The sequence below is a fragment of the Cygnus olor genome, chromosome 8, assembly GCF_009769625.2.
Source record: "Cygnus olor isolate bCygOlo1 chromosome 8, bCygOlo1.pri.v2, whole genome shotgun sequence".
In the NCBI taxonomy this organism is placed as follows: Eukaryota; Metazoa; Chordata; class Aves; order Anseriformes; family Anatidae; genus Cygnus; species Cygnus olor.
Window position 1 is genome coordinate 18539262 of NC_049176.1, and position 22512 is coordinate 18561773.

General features: G+C 37.1%; 1 long non-coding RNA gene across 1 annotated transcript in view; it reads left to right on the forward strand.

Annotated features, from left to right (window-relative positions):
* The window catches only part of LOC121074162, a 38050-nt gene extending 17760 nt beyond the window's left edge, over nt 1–20290 (forward strand). Inside the window, exons 2-3 of the long non-coding RNA XR_005822179.1 lie at nt 18972–19189; nt 19697–20290. This is a non-coding gene — a long non-coding RNA (uncharacterized LOC121074162). The remainder of the gene's footprint in view (nt 1–18971; nt 19190–19696) is intronic.
* Nucleotides 20291–22512: the final 2222 nt, after the last annotated feature.

A 22512-nucleotide genomic window follows, 5' to 3' on the forward strand; every position in this document is an offset into this window, starting at 1 on the left:
GATCATCAGTAGTGTGCATAGAATTTTAAGAGTAAAATGAGTTTTGTTCTCTTAAAAAGCTTATGGCTTAATTGAATATTAAATCTTTCCAACACATTGTAGCAATTAGGTTTCTGATATTTTCATACTTCTAAAGGAGTCACTCAGTAGAAAGTGGGGGAGCTGTGTCTAAACCAGAGTTCTTAACTTGCAGGGGTTTACATCACACAGAAACAACTTTTTTTTTTTCCTTCTTTCTGTGAAAGAGGTTGTCAGCTGGGGGCTGAAAAACAAGTGTTGCTCTTGAGTCATAGAACAAGTAGATTAGAGTATTTTATTAATGAATGGTTTCAGTGCTTTCAATTGATAAAATTAGGAACTTGGCTCTGCCAGCTGAAAACTCAAGGAGAATAAAATATTGTCTGGAGTCATGGAAACTAATAAATCCTCCCATGACAATATTTAACAGGTTGGCAGAGGGGATAAAATTACCTTTCATAAAAATGCTGTGCAGATGGTAAAGCTATGGGAATTAAGACAGGATCAAAATTCTCTAAAAACAGCAAATCAAGGAAATCATAGTGGGGGTTGATTAAGTTCATGTGGAAATTGCTTCTGCCTTAATATTCTCCAAGGACTTGTTCAGATATTTTGGTTAGTTGATAAATCATCTAGTGATTTTCAACATGTGCTGTGTTTTGATACTTTGGCTTAAAAGCACACATTTTAGGAGTTAGCTCTTTATAATGTACGTTGCCTGTTTTTGCAGGTATTATGCATGCAGTGTTTAAAGGAAACTCAACAGCTGGGTGGTTTCTTGGAGTGCACTCTTTAAAGTAACTACACACATATTCTGATTCCTGGGTCCGCTTGCATGGAAGAGCTCCAGAGAAGATGGCATGCAGTCTTCTCTGTTTCTATACCAAGAGGTTGAGGGGCACGGGCAAAGGTTTGGCTTTTACCAAGCATGCTTCTCTCACCACACAATGTATCCTAGACAAACCTTGATCCTAATTTATGCTAGCTTTCCTGCATAGTCAGCTTAACTGTAATTGCATGGGTAGAATTCTTATTTGAACATATATAAGATCTCTGGATTATTAACAAATTTAGACTGTGGCACTCCATATGACAAGAGGTGCAAAGGAAAATGGTTAAAGGAAATAAGAAAGGGGCTTCACATTAAAAGTGTATCGGGGGGGGGAGGGGAACCTCACTGCTACTGTGATAGACGCCCTAAAACTTTATCAGCTACTTTCTCAGTGGCAACTTCACACCTTATGCTCATTCAGTTTTCGGTTGAGTGGCAGAAAAATGGGAACAGCTGAGGATATTCAGTGTCTGACTTTACAAGACAAATGAGGTACAACTGTAGACCTAATCCATGTTCTTTTGATTCTGCACTCTTTTTCTTCTCTTTCTTCAATACTTCTCTGAACATACTTCAAAAATTATGTTGTGCCTTTCTAAAAGACCAAATATATATTGACATTTGATTTGGGATGAAGTCAGTTTCGAATATAAACAATTTGGAACTGTTAAGATGCTTGGAGGCATTTTCATTACAGTGCTTTAAAATTTGGGCCACATAAAGGTCAGCAGAGAAAAATAGTAGTCAGAAAACAAAAGAGCAGAAGTTTATTTCAAGGAAAGCAAAAGAAAATGAATACTTTTCTGTAAGGTACAGATTTGCAGAGGGTCTGATTTAAAAATAAAAGTATTTTTGAAAAACATTGCCTACTCTACCAAAATGTTGCATAATATTATCATGAAATACTTGCACAAAACAAAGTTTTCGTGATTTATGGTGTTTACTTTTTGCATATCTCAGCTCAACAATGAAAGGAGTCTGCACAGTTTGGTTGAATTTAAAGTCAGCTCTTATTGAGTATCAACAGTCTATCAACTAATAAAAGCTACAATGTTTGATTTACAAACCCTCCAGGAGAAAGATTTTGTTTGTTAAAAAGGACCTTTTCCAGTGCCATTAGAAGAATCACAGAAATATTTGGTGTTTGTTTTAGGTTTATACAGCTGGCCTCAGTTTCCTATCAAATATTTGCACTTTCAAGATAAAAATTGCTGGTTTCTGTCAGCAGTGCACATATCAACAAAGGAAAACAAGAACAGTAGTGGGAGTGGAAGACTTTGATCTTTGACATTTTTCTCTCCAACTGCTGATGGTGATTTTTGACCCTGATGTGTTAAAAAGGTCAAAGAATCTGCTGCTAAGTTCGTTCCAGGTGTCCTCAGATTGACAACAGATTTGTTTTATGGGGCGCTGAAATGGAAGAGAAAAAAGATGTTTGGTCTGTGGTAGTGCGAGAGGGAGAGTGAGGAGAAGAGTACTTGTGTGCACAGCCTGGTGAAAACTGTGGTAGAGCACTAGAGGAATCTGGTAATACCAGCTTTGGTAGGCTGTGTAGAATCCCAGTGAAACAGGAAATCAGTTTTTTGAATATATGTTATTTAATAAATGCCAAATATTGTTCATAATAAGATTCTGGACTGTTTACAAACTAAGCATGTTTATTATAACAAAAGAAGAGAAAACATACCTATTAAAGCCATGCTTCTGCCTACGCAGAGCCCATGTGACTTTGCTACGTTGTGTGATGCCAATGAAACTACTCAGAGTCAACTTCAGATTACTTTTAAAATACCACAGAGTTGCTCGGTTGTAATCCTAGACTGCTTGCGTATTTTTTTTAGTAAGTTCTGTATAGAAGTCAGTATGTGATAACCATGGGGGGGTGTTAAGGAGCTATTGTTTATATATCACAGTGTTTCTGAAGGTTCTTTGTGGTGCTTTTCCCACTGCAGCACGTTGTTTTAAATGTGTGCAGCAGCAAATACACGGGTAATTCTGCTAAAGTGTGAGCACTCCTTCAGGACTGATGTCAAAGTGAAAAACATGCCTTGCTGGAGAATACCCAAAGGCAAGGGAGATGAAGAATAAAGGAAATATTGCTATTATACTTATTTTAGTTATAATAAGCAGATACATAGAGGTTAAGCTATTTGAGGTGGACCATAAGGAAAGACCGTGAAATAGTCAAGAACTAGCCCAAACTCTTTTATCAATATAGACTTAACAATGAGATATCACTCTTTTTGGGGTAAAATTGTCTTATGCAATTTTTGGCAATATCAGATTAGGGTATCTGCTTGCTGTTGAGTCTCATGAGTTCTGTTCTGGTGGAGATTGTTAGGAACTCACTGCTACTCAGAAATTATGGAAAAGTTGATTAGTGTCTAACGAAAATAATTAGGCTAGAGCAACTACTAAGATGCAATGACTCAAAGCTATCAAGAACTGTGTGTGTTGAAGTATAAATGTATGTGTACATAAAAGAAGGAGGCAGCTTTCAAGTTTTAGTCTTACTTTCTTTAGGTTTATTAATTTCAAGCACTTAAATATAAATGTGGCATGTGTAATGTGATTTTATAAGAAATGAAATTATACTGTTCACTGTCTTATTTACTTGTTTGCCTAATGTTAGTCAATAAGACATAAGGTTACCTAGCAGTTAGTAAAAAGGAGAAAAAAGGCAAAAAAGAACAAACCCAGAAATCCCTTCAAATGTAAAAATAAGTGGGACAAGCAGGAAGAGTAAGAAGGAATTCTTCTGCTTGTTAGCAAGAGTGCTATTCTAACTTATATCCAGTTTGGAGTTTGGTACTCACGCTCCCACTCACTGTTCTCCTGCTTGTTACCTGTAAAATGCTCGATTTCTCTTAGGCAGGTTCAGTCTGTGTCACTGCTGTAATGATTCTTGCTCACACCCCCGTAGGGCATTTTCAAGGAAGAAGCTTTCTTTTTCTTTTTCTCAAGCTCAAGACCACCTACTCATAGTGGTCGTCGGCACTCCTTTTCTTTCATGAGAATTAAGAGAAATTGTGCCTCTTCTGGTGTGCCAAGCAGTTAATTAAGTCTCCTTCAAATTCTGCCTGGGTAATAAACGTTATGAATGTTTTATTGGCAATGCACAGAAAAAGAAAATGGAAGATAGTGTGTCCTGAAAAGTAATGTTAGATTGTCACTAAGCCCTTTACAAGCTTGAATTCCTGAAATATAATTACCTTGTCTTAATATGGTCCCAAACAGTGTTGTGTTTTTTTTTTCTTTTCTCTCTCTCTCTCTCTCATTTTTTTTAATCTCTGTGCTCAGCCCTTTGTTCTAACATAATAGGTATATGCTCTCTGCCTTCCTAATTTTGAAAACTGAAAACTAAAGATCAAATCAGTTTCATTAGCAGATACTCACCAGTCTAGTTATTTAAAATAAAGGACTTTGTAATTAACTAGCTCATGTTAGACTTAAAATAAAAGCCATCATTGAAAAATCTGCCTTTGAATGTAAAAACAAAACAAAACTCTGTATTTATTTTGATGCTTGGTCAATAGACACATACCATGGATTTTCCTTTAAAGAAAACAAATCCAGCATGTGAGACAAAGCTGCTTTTTCAATATAAGTAAGTGAAAGGCCTTTGAAGTCAATGACACTGTGTGTAGTTTCTGCTCAGCTATTAAAAACTTTTGCTAAGAACGTTTTCATCATATGAACAGAGGCATTTTGCCTCTTGACAAATCTAAGTTAATTTTGTTGTGGAACTGGTTCAAGCTGGAACATTTATATTTAACTGTGGTGTTTTTCTTCTTTTCTGTGAAATGAACATGAACTAGTTGTATTTGTGAGACTTAACAATTCTTATTAAACTTATTAATGAAATGGTCTTTGGCAGTCTCCCCAGGCTTTTGAAAGTGAAAGGTTGTTTAGACAAAGTGAATATTGGTGAGAAAAAATCAATATGAACTTAATGTGAAATATGAATTAAGTCTGTTGAACTTGCCCATTGTGTTAAATTTTCACATTCAAAGTGCTTCAGATCTTTTCTCCATAAAACCAAAAAAACAAAAGCAGGCTATCTTAATAGTTTTACCAAACTGCCACACAGTTTTTCTTTTTTAACTTCTTTCCATTGTCGTCCAGATATTAGCACTGATAGAGTTTTTAGGGCACAGGAGACCCTAAAATATATCACCGTCTCTCTCAGGAAACAAAGTACTTGAGATAAATATAGAGATCAGTTCCAACTGCCTGTAAATAATGGAACATGGAGCTTTGATCTTTGTCTTATTCACTAATTTCTTGTCCCCAAACTGTGTTTAGAGTTCAATTTCCTGCAACCCTGTACTAAGTAGGAGGGTTTTTGACTCCTACAGAGAAAATGAAGGCAAACAACTTGCTGTCTTGGATTAGGTTTGCATTCAGGTCATGTTTCAGATCATTTCTAGAAATACTTTTATTTGGTTAAAATTGAAGCTGAGCTTCTAATACCAGTATTTGGCTGTAGGAACTGCGGTCCTCTTGTGCTTATTGTGTCTTTGCCTTAACCTGGAGTGGAAATACTCCAGATGACTTTAATGGAAGTGACTTTAATTAGATCAGACCATACTAAATGTGCAGATGCATTCAGAAAGGAGAATGCTTTCCTGTAATTGCTCTATATTCGGCAGTTATAAGTATGTTCATAAAATAGCTTAGGCTGATGGAAGCTGATGAGATTCTGAGCAATGTAATTATATACTTTTGCCATCTAGTACAACCAAAAAAATGTTTATCTGCTTTTTTTTCTTGTCTATATTAATATGCTGTAGAAGTAAATAAAAATCCCTGCAGCAGTGGAAAGCATAATCATCCTGATTGTTTATTCCAAAAATCCCATTCACTTAAAGGGCAGGCAGTCTTGTCTTGAGCAGCAACACTGAACAGATGCTTTTGTTGTAACAGCCAGAGAGGAATTTGGACTGCAAAAAAATGTATTTTTAAAAGCAATGCAGCAATTTTGGCATAACAAACTTCATATTGTTTTCCATGCATGTGTATTCCTGGACAGCTCATGGTACAATCATTAAATGTACTATTTTACAATGATCTAGGTGATATCTGGACATAATAACACTTCTGAGCCTTATGTGCAACCATATGCCCCTGCCCACATTTAAGAATCACTGCTGTAATGGCTGTGACTGGTCCTATCAAGCACAACACACACTGATGTTAATCATTATTCTTTTGCTTGTCTTACTCTGGGGATATTCCTCTATGTCTCAGCTTGTTTGCTCCTTAATTGTATTTGGGGGTCCCAGATTTTCCTCGTACTTCTCAGTTTTAGCCATTACACCATTACTTCACTGCAGACAGCCAGCCTGGGTTATCTTTGTTGGCTTTTTCCAGGCATGTCTTATTATTGTTTAGATAATATTCAAGAAAGCCATACTAAACACTGTATTGCCAGAGCTTGGTCTAAAAGCAATTTTACAAAGTCACTCAAGATCTCTGGCCAGCTAAATGGGGAAAAAAAATCACTTAAACATCACCTTCTATAAATAATTATAACTGTCATTTGAAATTCATGGACAAATGTGGCAACAAATAGAGATAATCTAAACCTAGAAAAACTCCCTAAATGACTGTCAGGTGTACAGCGATGCAGTGATCAGGATAAACTTATAAACTTACTGGCCTGGAACTTTCTAATGTAACTCTCCTCAACAAGATGTGTTGGACCAGATGAGCAGAAGAGGGAAAAAAGACGACTTCAGGAAACATTTTTTCCCTAAACATTGTATGAGTTAAAAGATTTTTTTCATTCTGGCTGCTGAGGAGTGTCCTTCCTTTCTTTTCTCACAGTCCATAGGGAAAAAGAGCTGTGCTCCTTGTGACAGATTGTAAACAGTCTTTGAAAGGAGTTTTCCCAGGCAGCCCAGCTGAAGTGCCCACGGGGATAGGGAGCAGTCCCTGCTTGACAGGGGATGGCTAGAAGCACTCACTGCAATCTTCTGCCATCGTGGGCTACTTCTTTCCCAAAGAATAATGAAAATAGGCTTCCCCACATCCCAGCATCTAAGGATCATGTCAAGTAATAGAAACTGTTAACCTGTGTGTTACTTGCTGACCAATTGCCAAATTGTTACTGAGGCACTTGATTTTCTCACGCTAACTAAATTTATAGCGAACAACTGTAACATAAGAAAGCTTCCATGAAGTCAAACAAAGAACCAACCAGTTTTTGAGTCTATAAATCATACCTCAGGTAAACTGCACAGAGCCACTGATGAGGAGGCCACTGAAGGAGTGCAGGCAGTTTACAGGGCAACAGAGGGTTGTAGAAGGTAGGGATAAACTTCCCCTGTGCAATTCACACCTGCGTACAACCACACACATGGAGTGTGCTGGGACTTGGCACATGAAGGTGTCCTGGTGTCTGTTGTTCGTGCCTGAGGTTTGAGTGCTGCTCTCATCAACCCCACGTGTCTTCCAGGGCACTGCTCCCTCACCACTGCCTGGCGGGGATTCTGTGCAGATTATTAAGCCCTTGGGGAGCACTGGCTGAAAACAGAAATAATAAATAGAGATGATTTTACAACTAGACCACTTCTCTCTACCTTTAAAAGGATAACTGGAGAAAGTTTTCATTATGATCTGTTCCAGCCTCCTTCTTATCCCTTGTCTTTTATCTCATGAAAGAACCAAGCTCCAAATATTCAGATCAAGTTTCCTGCAGCTCAGCTGCTCAATTCATGTTTAACTAAAAGTGAACTGACTTTCAGAAATGTTGAGCACCTGTAGCTCCCACTAGCTTCACTGGGAGCCCTTTGTACACATAATTAAGGATAACTGGGCCCTCTAAGATTTTAGCATCCTGTAGGAGCATTTTTTTCTTCCAAATGAAAGGCCCAGTAAAATGGTACTTACAGACATGGCTGGTAGATGCATCTGTGGCACAGTCTCAGCCTACGATTTCAAGCAGCTTCTGTGTCCATTAAACTCCAACGATGAATCAAGAGAGCGAAATTTTACCCCCAAAGGTTGTTCTTGTTATTTTTATTTTTAATTATTTTTTCCGTCTGTTTTCCAGTCCGACACATTTTTATGCCGATGTTTTCTCAAAGCAGCTTCCCGTTGTATGGAAATTGATCCTGTAGATGTGCTTCCAAACCTTCTGTGCTAGAGGAAGAAAAACCTGCAATTCTGCAGATTTACAACAACTTCAGGCTGCTTCATTCAGTCACAACCAAATCACATGGCCAGCTTATCTCACTCTCCCCTCACTTAATGCTGAATACTTAGTCATTTTCCCAACGTAATGCCTTAGCTAACCTGTTAATATTATTATACCTTCTCTGTGGTTCACTTTAATTTGCAGATAATATTCTTTCTATTTTGTGGACTCCTCTCTGAATTTAGAAAATTAAACAGGCTTTCAAATGCAGCTTGATAAGGATTGGCAGTAAACCTGAACATAAAACTAAAAAGAAAATTACTAAATTAACAATGACTGATAGTTATTGTCACATCTCAGGGAGATTTTAAGTCTTTTACAGGGACTTTTTAGTAGCATAATGTTGTCTGTTCTCAACTGTCAAGGTATTTAATGGGATTTTCCAGTATAACTTTAAATTATTGTATTGTTAGTGAAACAAGATTACCGCACAGGGAGAGAGTAGCAGAGAAGTCTATTTCACATCCAGGAGGCTATGAAAAATCTACTGCTGTATTTAGAGATAAACAAAAGGTGGCAAGCAGAGAGAAATGAGGATCTTTAATGTCGCAGCTAAACAGCCATCAAAAGACAATGAGTACATGGATCCTCCTGTGTGCCAAAGCAGAAAATACATACACTTTGAAAGGTGCCATCCTGGGCTCTCTGAATTAGGCCTCCCTTCAAATACCCACTAATTATGATTCTGAACAACAGCGCAATCAAGATTAACTTATTTTGTCAGGAGGTTAAGAGTGAGAACTCATATTCTGTTCATTCTCCTGGGTTGTGCTACTATGACAGAGGATTTTGAGAATTGAGCTGCATTACTCTTTTTTTTTTTTTTTTTTTTTTTAACTTTCTTTCTTCTATAAAATTCTCAGACTTAAAATCTGGATACTGTCTGTGAATTAATTTTATGTGATTTTTAGGGGAAGACAAGGGGCAATTTTTGCTGGATAAGAGAAGTAGCAAGCACTAGGTAGGTTACAAGAACTGATGAATGAGATCCCTGCATTGAATGGGGTTGCAGTCAAAGGCCATAGCTGCATGACCTGCTCCAGTCTTGTGAGCCAGTGTGTCTTGACTGAACTCCACACAGAGAGTAACCTGACTGGGCTCTCTAGACAAAATTTCAGAAGGGAAAGAATGTGTCTTACCCTTCTTTTTTTCTTTACAAGGAGTTAAATTTTCATTCCCATACATTTTAAAAAAGATAGGTCTTAAGACAGAGGCTGGCGTGGTAGTTTTGTACTCTGTTGGATCAATTGTTAGCAATGGTGTGTTGATTTTTCAGAGAATCCAGAGCACTGGCTGACATGAAAGGATCAATATCAGATGGTTGGATGATGAGGTTTTGACAATTGTTTTTATATCAACGCTTCCCTTAAAGCAGGGGATGGAAATGCTTTTTTCCTTGGCAAGGTCTGAATAAGCCACCAGACACCTGTGGCAGATTGCATGTTGATCTATGCTTTAACATTATCCACTGCTGGCTCTTTGAGGTGAGGGAAGACCTGTCTCCATCTTTTCCTCTTCTGCTACAGTGCAAACACCTCTTAGCACGTCAAAACATCACCACAGTTTCTGTCCACAACAAGTATGTGGACTTCTGCATAGCAGGATAGAAATTGTAGTGCAGGGAAGCTGGCACTGGGTGCTTGAATGCTAGACGCTCTGCCTGGAAGGTGCCATGAGCCAAATCACACAAGCTACCCATGGGAAGGGTGCAATGGGGTTCAGACCCCCCCCAGGGGGCTGCATCTGCCTTCTGGTGACACCCAGTAATTTCAGAACAATGCACATGGCTGTGGGCCTTATGAAATGGAGTCAAATGCCACCTCTTCCAATATTACAAACAATTATATACAAAATAAATAAAAGACAATACACAATGACTGACAGTCACTATTAATCTTCTATACGTAAGGTTCTGGTGTAGATTACTGCACTGTTTTTTATAGGGAAAAGACTGGAAGCAGCTTCATCTAGGATATAAAAAATGGCAGCAGACTGACTGATTGAAAGCAAGGTGAGGAAGTGATACTAGGTCAGTGATGGGCCTGATTTTCATAAAAGAAACCAAAAGCAGTATAATCGCTAGGAGAATTTAGTGAGGCTGTGCAGAATGCTTCACACTGCTAAGCTGAGGCAGGAGGCTTAGAGGATGAATAACAAATAGCTGGAGTAAAAAAGAGATCTATTGTTGCAGAGTGGGAGATGATGCCCACTCCCCAGGAAATCTCAGGTGAGACACAAAACGATGAAATGGACTTTGGAAAACATATGACAAATGGAAATATGTGGAAAATGTGACTGCTGTTAAATTTCTGTTATCTTAGTAGCTAGAAGAAGAATTAGGTCAGGAATATACTAACTGTTGAATGAGGTTGTAAATAGTTTGGGGGGAATTTCAGTCTAAAATTATATTGTCCTTGTAATTTCAGCAGTTTATTTAGAGTTGAGAACCCAATCAATGAAAGAGAAAAGAAAGTGAAATATTGTCATCAGTGATGTTAAAGTTTAGAACCTCAATGAAGTTGAAGAATGATTATATTAAATTAAGTTAAAGCTTTAGAGGGAATGAGGCAAGAAAGGCAATTTATGATCACTAGTAGCCAGTCTAAAGAATGACAGAACCAACCAGCAACCACAGAAAAATACTATTATTTTATTTTATTTTTATTTTATTTTATTTTATATTTTATTTTATTTTATTTTTATTTTATTTTATTTTATATTTTATTTTATTTATTTTATTTTATTATTTTATTTATTTTATTTTATTTTATAAAAGCTTTGAGCTAGAGAGCTTCTGAAAGGCAAAAGAAAAAAGCAGAAATCCCCGAGATCCAGACAGCTGCAATAACCAGAGGAGATCAGCATATCTTCCATTTTCTCCAACTGAATACTTTGAAGTAAATTATGTCAAGAAAGCTCTGATATAGCTGAAAACCAGGCTTCCATGCATCCAAAAATATAGAATGAACACCATGTCATTGAAACCAGAACTGAACATTAAAAATTAGAAAGTCTTTCTGTCTAACATCATGATAGGAATCTAAAAAGTGTTTCCATATGATTTTTTTCACTTAAGATAAAAATGTCCTGAAGTTTGAAAGGAAAAATTAAATATTTGGAATAGCTTATTGATGTTTATCCAATTTTTACCTGCTTGACTAAATATTACATAAATGTAGGCATGAACTATAAAGCCTAGGAACTTTCCTATTTATTTTTCCATAAGTAAAATCTTAACGAAATAAAGATTAGTAGTTTGACATGAGAACTTTGACATGTTGAGAAATCTGTGGGACTTCTCAGATATACAAAGTGCAACAAATGTGTAAACTGTTATGTAGTATAAGGAATTTGCATCTCAATCCTTTTATCTGAGTCAAAATATGTACTGAAAGCCAGATTCTAAATTTTTAGAAAGAAAAGTCATTATCATCTGAGTCATTCTTTAAATAGTGTTGTGACTGAAATGATCGTGATGGCTAGAAAAACAAACGTGACTGATTTCCAGAATTTTTCCAAGATGCAACATCCTTATAATAGGGGGAGAATTTGGCAGGGAGAAAAAAGGTTTATAATACAGAGCTAGCTTCAGCTGAACCTATGAAGAAGCTACCAACATACCATTATTAACTACCATTAGACATAACTTTTCAAAAAGTCCAGCTACTTGTAAGTAGATAGAGAAGTATGCAGGAATTGATGACCTGCATAGTTAATATATCTGTATTCATAATGTTTTTTTTTCTTCAGTTTAGCAGCCAAACCAAATAAATGTTTAATAAATAAATAAATAAATAACAACCAATCAACCAACCAACCAAACAAACAAAAAAAAAGGCAAACAAAGAAAACAGAAATAGATTACTGAGGTGATGAGCTTTTCTACTGATATTTCAGTAACTCCTCTGCACAACGTGAGAGACAGACTTACTCTCTTTTCCCATGTGAGCAGAAGAGGGAATTGAATTTCCTTTGTCCTAGAGGAGGAGACTAAAGCCTGGATAAAGGCTAACAAGGGAGGATGCCTAGCTCTGGATTTTCCAGAGAAAATTGGGTCAAACCAATCATCTTCAATGCAAGTAAAATCTCATTTTTAAGTATTTTTGGGGGCAGTTACCATCTCTACATAAGCAGGAGCCATAGTTGCCAATCAATATTAAAATGAACAAGGAAAAAAGATGAAACCATCCCAATCTGTATTTTCTAGAACTCCAAACTATTTTTAGGCATATGGTAGCCAGCTGCCATTACGTTCACATTGATGGGCCAGGATTTGTAATGTTTGTGTCAGTTTGTCATTTATTATTTTTGAAAAAATTTGGGGGGAGCAGAAACAGTGACTATTTTTAAAAGTTGCTGTTTTTCATGTTTTTGCCAGGGTGAACACTGAATTGAGATGATCCTGAGCTCTCAAACCAGTTGATTTCAGGTTGTTCATTTTTCATGCTCTCCAATACGATTGTCTAAATACATTGATCATCCTGTTGAAACGCCTGCACCAGTCAGCAAGAGAAAATTTCTGAATTGGTCTCTGCTGTCCCTGTGACACAACTCATGCAAGCATGTATATTTTCAGGGAGCAAACTGTCTCAGAGACACAGTACTCCTAGAAATACACTGCCTTCTCAGAGGTGAGGGACACAAGGATGCATGGTTGAGGAAGCTGGTAGATTTCAATTTTTGTAGAAGAGAGGTGTTAGGGAGCTATTTCACTCCGCTTTTCATATATACAAAATCAGCAAAAAATGGCTAATAATGGAAGTGAAGTTCTGGAAAGGAAGTGCAAAAGTCATTATTCAATCTCATCCTCCTCCTGTAAAGTGAAAATCTCTTGAGATGTGGTTGTCGTGCTGCTTCTTAAAATCCTGCCAGTTGCAAGGGTTTCAGAGCTTTCACAGATAAGCTGTTCCAGTGCCTAAATGTCCAGGGCTTGAGATTTCCTAATATATTAAGTCCCCACTGCTGTCAGTGAGTGTTCATAACTCCTCTGGGAAGTGTGGAGAAAATTAGTCATACTTCTCATTGCAATATTTTATGTATTTGAAGTATTTACTACATACTTTTCAGATATTTACTCTCTAAATGGAAAAATTCTTTTTTTTTTTCAATCTTTCTTCAAAGTTTACAATTTGCAGACATCCTTAACATTTTTTTTGTTTTACTCTGGATTCTCTCTAATTCCTCCAGCTTTTCTAATGAAGCACTACAACTCTGACATTGTAAAGGAGGGCAGAATTACTGCTTGTACTTATAGGTGACATCCTAGAAAATTTTGCTTTTCTTGCAGCACCTGCATATGATTAATTTCACTGATTTTGATTCTATGTTGTAACTTTGAAACCTCTTTTCAGTCCTGCTGCCATCCCAGTTATTCCAAGTTTGTATTTGTACATATTATATTTTTCCTTTCTAAATGCATTACTTGTTTGATGCTGTTAAAAACAAACACCCAGACTTGCTAGAATTATGTCTTTCTTATGCAAGCTTCCCATAAAACATAACCTGATTCTTAGCTTTAAAGATCATTAATGTTTATTTACCAATACCTTGTTATTTTATTTATTAAATTTGTCACTATGCTCTGTTTTGCATACACTCATGCTTGCTCATGCATAGTTTATGAATATAGAAATTAGTATCTCATTAACTTGGTAATTAGGCCAATGATAAACAGCTGTTTGTTTACTGTGCAGGGCAAGATTTCTACTGAAGTTTCTTACCTTTCATGCACAGTTGTTGTATGGAATCTCTGTCATAGAAAAAAGAGTATATGGATTAGTAATATCTACTCTTACTTGTTATTGCCAGCTCAGTGAAATCTCAGTTTATAAGACAGACAGAAATAAATTGCTGTATGCTTTGGATATCCAAGGAGCCATAGTATTAGTTGTGTTAATTAAACACCCAGATGTTCCAGCCATAGACCAGGATCCCAGTGTGTAATCTATCTGCTGTACAAACATGCCAAAAAAATTTACAAAGAGAGAAAAAGGATACAGACATAGGGATGCAAAGCAATGATGGGACTATATTATTTACGAAGTGTTTTCATACTTTAAAAGTAGAGCTTTACATTACATGTCCTTTCTGCATCTTGTGTTAGATTGAATTTTAATAACATGTAGAAACCTATAATAATTGAGGTTTCCAGAAGTTCTACTTGACCTTAGATTTCAAGCCATTTTTGTCTTTAAACCCGCCAATATCCTCCCTCCCTCATTTTGGGGAGTTTCTTTGCCTCTGGGTTAGTGGTTAAACAATGCCTATTAGAGAGGAATTCTTCAGAAGAATTAACGTGATGCCTCTTGAGGGGGCACACAGTGTACGTGATAACCAGAGTTTTTTAAACATTGCCATTGCAACTCCAGCACTGCAACACCTCTGTAGAGATAAAGTCAGGAGACCTGTGATGATATCCACAGTGCCCTGAAAAATCCTCCAACAAGGTGAAACTATTCCTACATATTTGAGTTTACAGATCAGAGGAGTGCACTGGGACCTGCAAAAGGATGAACTCACCCTTACTGTCATCTCCCCAGAAAAACACGTGTTGGTTGAATTAACCTCTTCATCCTGTAATATTTGGTGATTATCAAATTAGGAGGGAGTCCTTGTATGTGGAGGTGAATTCCTGTGCAGATAAGCGGGGGTTACAGACAGATCCTTTCCTTTCTACCTCCAGGAGAGTGCAAGGTAGGATGCAGAACTGTCAGATCAGGGGAATGCAGGAAATCCTTGCGGAGAAGGCTAGGTGAATTAAATCACCTTCTCACATAAGGCAAGATGGGGAAAAGATCAACTTGTTCCCAAAGCAAAATCCGTCTGTAAGTTTTCTTAATGGCTAATGACATATAACCAACATCTCACTTAGACAGAGAGGTAGTATGGTATACTTTATGATTTTTCATTATGAAAAATGGAAGAGTTAGGCAGGAATTAAGCGTTACCCATATGATTACTATTTGTTATAAAGTTTATCAGAATCAGGTAATTAGCTGGCTATCTCACTAGTCACATTGCCGAAATGTAATTGGTATTCTGTGTTTTGTGCTGTTTTAGCAGCATTTTTTTCATTGATTTCTCTGGCCTTTCAGTTTATTTTTAGAAAGAGAAAACGTGTCATTCTGGCTGCTTTTTTTATTCCTGAGAAAACAGAATGTCCCACAGTGGGAGAGTTTTCAGGTATTCATCAGCTATTCTTGAAAAACATATAATCACACCATGGCTGCTCTGAATCTCAGTAGATGAAAGTGGGGAAATAAATTGCAGAATGCTTTAAGATGTGAGGAGTTGAGAAGAATACGTATATTTGAGTCCATTTTTTATAAATGGTAGTTGTCTTTTCTGAAAAACTTTATCGATAGCACAGGAAAAGCCTCTGCTGAGTGATGTAGAATATTCTTATTCAAAATAAAAACCGATTGAAAACTGTAGTTTTTCTAAATCCCAAAACGCTGCTGAGTATTCTCAAATGTAAACAGAATACAAAACATCATCAGTATTGATATTTTTATTTAAATCTTGGAACAAGTCAAATACTTGGCAAAGTGAAGTGCGATTGCAAGACTTTATACTTCTAAAGTGTTTGTGCTCTGGCACAATTGCCTGCTGTGTGTTTGACTTTTTCTTTGAAACCAGTGGAAGTCTTGGATACTATATTCCCATTCCCTCCTTAAGTTTTTCCCATCTGCAGGTCCAACGGACACTTTTTTGGGAAGTTTTCAGGACTTTCCACATTCATCGGACTCTGCGGTCCAAGTATGGGGAGAGGCCAGGCATTGAGCAAGACGAGAAGAAAGAGAAATACAAATTCTCTGCTGAATGAGGTCTGCTAGGAAATTTAATGCAACATAAGGCTTTAATGGATTTCCAAGTCCTGACTGAAATTACTGCATTGGTTTCAGCATAATTAGACAGCAATGTTCAATTCAGTTACAAAATCTGTAGTGTGAATCTCATGGGGATATGTTGTCTATTAGCAAATGATAGGGACCAAGAACTTGCCTGAAGATAAGGGGCTTCTCTGCCTCAAGCTTCTCAGCGACATCTAGGATTCACTGGCAGGACTTCAGAGGTTGTGAAAGACCTTGTATTTCTCAGCAAAACAATTGGGAAACACTGTTTTGCAGGTATTTCCTTTCTTTGACAGTTTAATTTTTGTTCATCAGAATATGGTTAAAATTGGTACTATTAAATGCAATCAAAATTTCCTCAAAATGTTCCACAGCATTTTAGAGCATTGTTTTTAGTCATATCATTCTGTTCTTTGTGCATTTTCCCCAATCACTCAAAATATGTGTGTGCAGATGTTCACAGAATGTTCATTTTAATCCTGAAAGCTCCTGTTCTCCCAATAAACTCACTTAAAACTTGTTTTCTGTGAGAATTATTTATAATATACAAAGCAAAATTAAAAGAGAAGATGTTTTAAAATGATCTCTGTGACAAACCACAATTAATTAAGTAACAATTCCAACACTGGTTAGCTGGCATGAAAGTATATATTCTGTAAAATAGTGAAAAATTATAAATTTAGGAGAGCAGTGACATTTGCAAAATATGTGGAACTCATGAAATGAATTCTTTGTTAAGAGCTGCTTCCTCAGCTCTAATTAATATTGATATTGGGTAGCTATGTTGTGTTTGCTATGTATCTAATGGTTGATTACATGCGGCAGGAGAAGGAGGGCTCATTTTTCCTGAAAGCATAATTGTGTGGTAACTATCATTGATTTTTCTGTACTAGAATCTCTCATCTATTATTTTCAGGTTATGCTCTTATCTCCAAAGTAATATTTAATTCCAAACTCCCAGACTTAAACTCATAAATAGCTTGGGATGAAGTCTGACTTGCATTCTTGACTGCATGTAAATTAAATAAGTCCCTTAGCTTTTACTGTCTATGGCATATGTCTCTTCATTATAAATGGTGGAGTCTGGAATAATGAGACTGGATGGTCTTCCTCCTTTTGTGGTACCAATTTGTGTATAGTAGAGATGTTGGCCCAGCAGAGAAACTCCTATCTCAGTAGGTCTGCTGTAGCAGACATCGTTTTGCACTGGAGGAAATTCTGGGAAATTCTAAGCTGATGCTGACGGAGCTTTTTTAGCCCTGGCAACTGGCTAGGAGAACAATCTCCAAATTTAAGCTAGGATGGGAAGAGCAGAGTTTTTCGTTGTTGCTGTTTCACCTAAGAAACCATGATGGACAGAACTCAGTGAAAATTGCTTGTACCACAAATTCTTGATTCAAAAGCAGTCAGCAGTCATACGAAAGAAAAGCTCAAATTTACAGCACGCTGTCATACATCAAAAGCAAGGTTAAATTAATTCAGATTTTACTATGAAACGGTACATGCTGCAACTGATTGTAGCAAGACTTCAGTCCTTATGGTCTGCACCATGAACTGCTGCATGTGGGCATAGTTTCAAACAAATTTATTCAGACTTCTGCTTTCTTGTATCTTGTAAGAGGTGAGTTTGAGAAGTCAGGATTCCTGCTATTACTTGACTGTTGATGATAGATACTGGGTACAACACAATAAGCACTTGCCATTAATTCAGAATAATTAATGAAGAGGAAACCAAGTCATCGGGAACAGAGATGGAATCAAACCAAAAAAAAAAAAAAAAAAGAACAAGGAAGGAGCATTATGTAGTCATCATGTTAGGAGCTGAATGGGTGAATGTTGATCCAAAGAAGAACACAGCAAGTGAAAGAAAAGAAGATGCAGGAGCTGTTAATGTGGTCTTTTGGACAGCTTGACTTTGAAGGAAGTACATAATTCATGTGCAATTACAAGGAAAGCTGTGAAAAGCCTCTGCTGGAAAGAATGGGAAATTGGGACATTTTCATTGCTGGTCTTTCTTCTACTGTAGAAACTGGCAGGTCATATTCCAGAGGGAGCATTGCGGTTTCTGCTAGAAGATCTATAACCTCTCCAAAAAGTTTATGGCCAAATGAAAGAACTTTGAAATTTCCCTTTGTTCTCTCATTGCAAACTTATAACCTGAGACATGATCCTGTACAGCGCTGTGGGTGAGATGAGCATTACAGGCATTTTGCAAGGGAGAAAGTTTTCACTTGTTTCTCTGGATTGTGATTCCTTCATGCAACGATCCTCCATCTGAGAATGACCCCGAAAAAGTATAAAAGATTTTTCTTTCAATACTTACTAGTTTGGCTAATGATTCTGTGTATTTTATGTCCTGCATTACTGTCTGCCTGATGGAATTTGATAAAGCTCCCAAATTTTTATGACAGAGTAGGAGGTGAGGCCTCATGTATGACACTCTTCATCTCATTTCTGCTTTCACTGGTTTGATAATGAAATATTTCTTGGTGTGCTGACTTTATGGTCTCTGCATGGTTAAAGTACAGGGGAAAGTAGACGTGTCCTTGGATATGAGTTTGAAAAAGAACAAATGATGAATTTTCTAATTGTGAAGCAAATGCAATTTCAGAAAGTGTTGGGTGGCTTTAGGGAAAATCCAAGTTAGTGTCTTTGGCAGGCTCTGCTTTTACAAAGGCACCCTGGAAAAAGGAGAAAGTCCCTAAACAAAGTAATTACTTGGCACATATTTTTAGCAGGTATTGTCTCTTTATTTGCTGAGAGGGCAAAATGGGTACCTGATCCTTGACTGAGGTCTGAAGGCAAGTAAAAGAATATAAATAAAATGTTAATATTTCTGTTCAAAAGGGATGATTGTAGACCTTGTACAAAATAATTAATTCCATAAATTAACTCTTTTACTTTTTAACAAATGACTGAATGACAAGAATGTCTTTTGTGAAATGTTTTGTTTGTTTGTTTTTTAAATGAAGAAATATATTGATATGCTCTAATATTGCATATAAATAAACATTAGCTTGGTGTTGTTTTATATTAATTATTAACCTGGCGTTTTTGTATTTGCTAGGTTCATGCCACATCCTGTAGGATGTTAGAATGAGCTGCTTAGAACACCAAGATGGGAAGCTGGTCTTGCCCTGAAAAGCTGGCAAGTTATATCCACCAGTAAAAATATTTGTAGACCACAGAGCACAGGGCAGCCTCCAAGGAAGACAACATGCCTCAAACCACTGGAGGACTCTACCACTGCAGGCAGCCTCTGTGGAAGATGAGGAGAGATTCCAGGTGAGAGATGGTGTGGCTGCACTGTGGAAGTTGTTTCTGCACTACGATGTTAGTGCATGTACGGGAAGGGAAAAGCGATTTTATTTTTAAGTTAATGTTGGATGGTAAAATACTTGTGAAGAATGTTGAAAGGTCTTGAAAGTGAGTTTAGAGAATGGGATGGCAACCTTGAAATGAATTTCAAAAAAGGTGTTCTGTATGGGATATTTGTAGTGGAAGGAGAAAGGAACATTGCAGTGGAAGAAAACAGCAAATCCTTTCTTCTCCTGCAGTTAGCTGTGTTCCTTCTCAGATACCACTGTTTTTCAGCAGCTGGTAAAGCTACTCCTATATATATAATTTTGAAAGAGCTTTAGAAAATTTCAAGGTGAAAGGTGTTAAAAATGAGAGAAGATTATTACTATTATTGTTTCCCTATGTTCTTTGTTTGGAATTATCTTCTGCAGTTTTTTCTTCATTTTCACAGTAATTTTCAGTCTCAAACAACCCCCTACTTTCTCTACTTAGACCAAGACAGGGCTGAGAGCTGTTCTGACTTGGAAAATGCTTACAGACTCACGATGAGAATTACGATAGCACTGGAATGTGCTATCATCAGTGGAGAAAGTCAACAAATTAAGGACTACTTGATTTCCCTTGTGAATTCTGCTATCATTTATGTGAGATGTAACTAATTCATTGTCGAAAATCTATGCAGTGGAACAAGTAAAACTTGTATTACACTGTGCTTTCCACAGGATAGGGGAATCTCAGCTTCATGCAGGGTTTTGTTTTGGTTTGGTTTTGTGTTTCTGAGAATCAAAGTGTACTCCTGAGTTTTTAAGTATTATTTGTACTGTGAAACTAACCTTCATAGCAACAACAATAATCAATAGTTTATTTTATGTATGAATATATTTATCACCATTCTTCCTAGAATATCCAAAAGGACTTGATAAACAGATGTATTTATATTCTATGTTCCATGTTAGAGCTGCTGTTCACCTGAGACACATCACTATGCTTTGCTCTGCAGATGGACAAAGGTACCAACTGACAAAAAGGATGGAGAAAGGATACTTGTAGACCTAGCTCCTACTTATCACTCACTTGCCCTGTGGCTGCTTTATTGTTTATAGAATCGTAGAAACATTTAGGTTGGATAGGACCTTTTAGGTTATCAAGTCCAACTGTTAACCTAGCACTGCCAAGTCTACCACTAAACCATGTGCCACTAAGCACCACATCTACAGGTCTTTTAGATATCTCCAGGGATGGTGACTCAACCAGTTCTCTGGGCAGCCTGTTCCAATGCTTCACAACCCTTTCAGTGAAGAAATTTCTCCTAATATCCAACCTAAACCTCCCCTGGTGCAACTTGAGTCCATTACCTCTACCTCTTGTCTTATTGCTTGTTTTTTGGGAGAAGAAACCACCACCTTGCTACAACCTCCTTACAGGTAGCTGTAGAGAGTAAGAAGGTCTCCCTTGAGCTTCCTTTTCTCTAGGCTAAATAACCACAGATTCCTCAGCTGTTCCTCATAAGATTTATTAACTAGACCCTTCACCAGCTGTGTCACTCTTCTCTGGACATGCATGGTATTTGAGGTGCGGCCTCACTAGAGCTGAGTACAGAGGGACAATCACTTCCCTGATCCTACTGGCCACTCTATTTCTTATACAAGCCAGGATGCTGTTGGGCTTCTTGGCCAAATGAGCAAACTGCTGGCTTATATTCAGCTGGCTATCAACCGATTCCCCCAGGTCCTTTCAAACACAGTAGTGAGAGCTGGCAAAAGGGCAAGTAAAGAGGGTATCTGTATCTATATGCATACAAGCATGTCTGTCTAGCAATTAAGTGATACTATGAAGCCCACTTATACAGAAATTGTTCTTCAGATTTTGATATTGTAGAAATAATGGCTTGTGGTTCTTTGAATTTGCCTTTTCTTCAAGCTTTCTCTCTAACCACAAAAGCTAAAAAGTTACACACATAGAATAATAATAGTAATCCCAATAATAAAATTCCTAGGGTTTTCTCCTTGAGGGGGAAGCAGACAGTACTCAGTCTCAGTGAATTTGTCTGGGTATCAGCTGCCTGACTTGTTAGTACTTGCATATCCAGAGTAGTCTCAGTACTGCTATCTCTTCCTCAGTCATGCTTTCAAGTTTAAAGGGGAAAATGAGATTATTGTAGGTTTTGTGAGATAGGAATTAAACAATGGATACAAATCTGTAGGAAATTAGTTTTGTGTATAGTAGTTGAAAACTGAGATCATCCCATGGTCACTTAATCCCAGATGCTGGGGATATTAAAATATCTTATAGCATGATATTCACAATATAATAGCAATGAAAGTTAGACAGAGAATAGAAAGGAGAAACAAAAAGAGACAAAACAATATAGACAAAGGAAGAAAAGAAGTAAAGTAAGGAAGAGGAATGTAATACTACCAGAAAAATCTGTGCTATAAAATCATTTCAAAAAAAAACACTGAAACTTTTCAGTCAAATAAATGTAAATAAAAACTTGTTTCAGTAATATCATAATTACAAGGCGGAGGTGGAGCAGAAATTTTTTTTTTTTTTGCATCTGTGTCAATTTATCCTCTTCTCTGAAAACAGCAGAGAAATCCCTTCAAAGTATCACTTTCGTTCATAGACAGCACATATGTATTTTGTTGCTGTATACTCCAGACTGTATCAATAACTGTATACTTCAATAAAAATATGTCTTCAGAGAATTGCTCAGTCCCCTCCATCTCCTTCCTCAGAGGGTTTTATTTCCATTTTAACTCTCCTCCTATTTTACTTGGCAGTTTATGGACTGCTAGAAAGATGATGCCTAAGCTGTTTCCTTCTTGTAGTTCAGCCTTTCTGATTGAAAGTGCATGAAAAAATGTAGGTGAGCACAGCAGAGTCATCTGCTCGTATACTAGCCTACGTGCCAGAACAGGCAATACTGCTACAGTCAAGAACAATGGAAGTTTTGATATTGAAATTCACAGGGGAGAAATTGAGTCCTGTGCTAGACCTTAGACATTCCCTCAGAGAGCTGATGTTTCCAGTAGCACACTGTACCAAACACCAGTCTGTGATATGGTTTTGTGTAAGCTATTCCTAAAGTAGAGTCATCAGCTTAACTCCTGTATTTTTGTAATAGACTAAATTTTCACCAGAAATCTATGTGTTAACTTCTGTGGAACAAATAAGCCAGATAGTCAAAAACAAGAATGTTGTACATAGGGCATTACAATAAGGTTGAATGATTCTAGCACAGGCATCTTTACCCACTTAGTTCCACGGTAAGTAACCATCATTAAACCTCTTTCCACCTCTTTAAA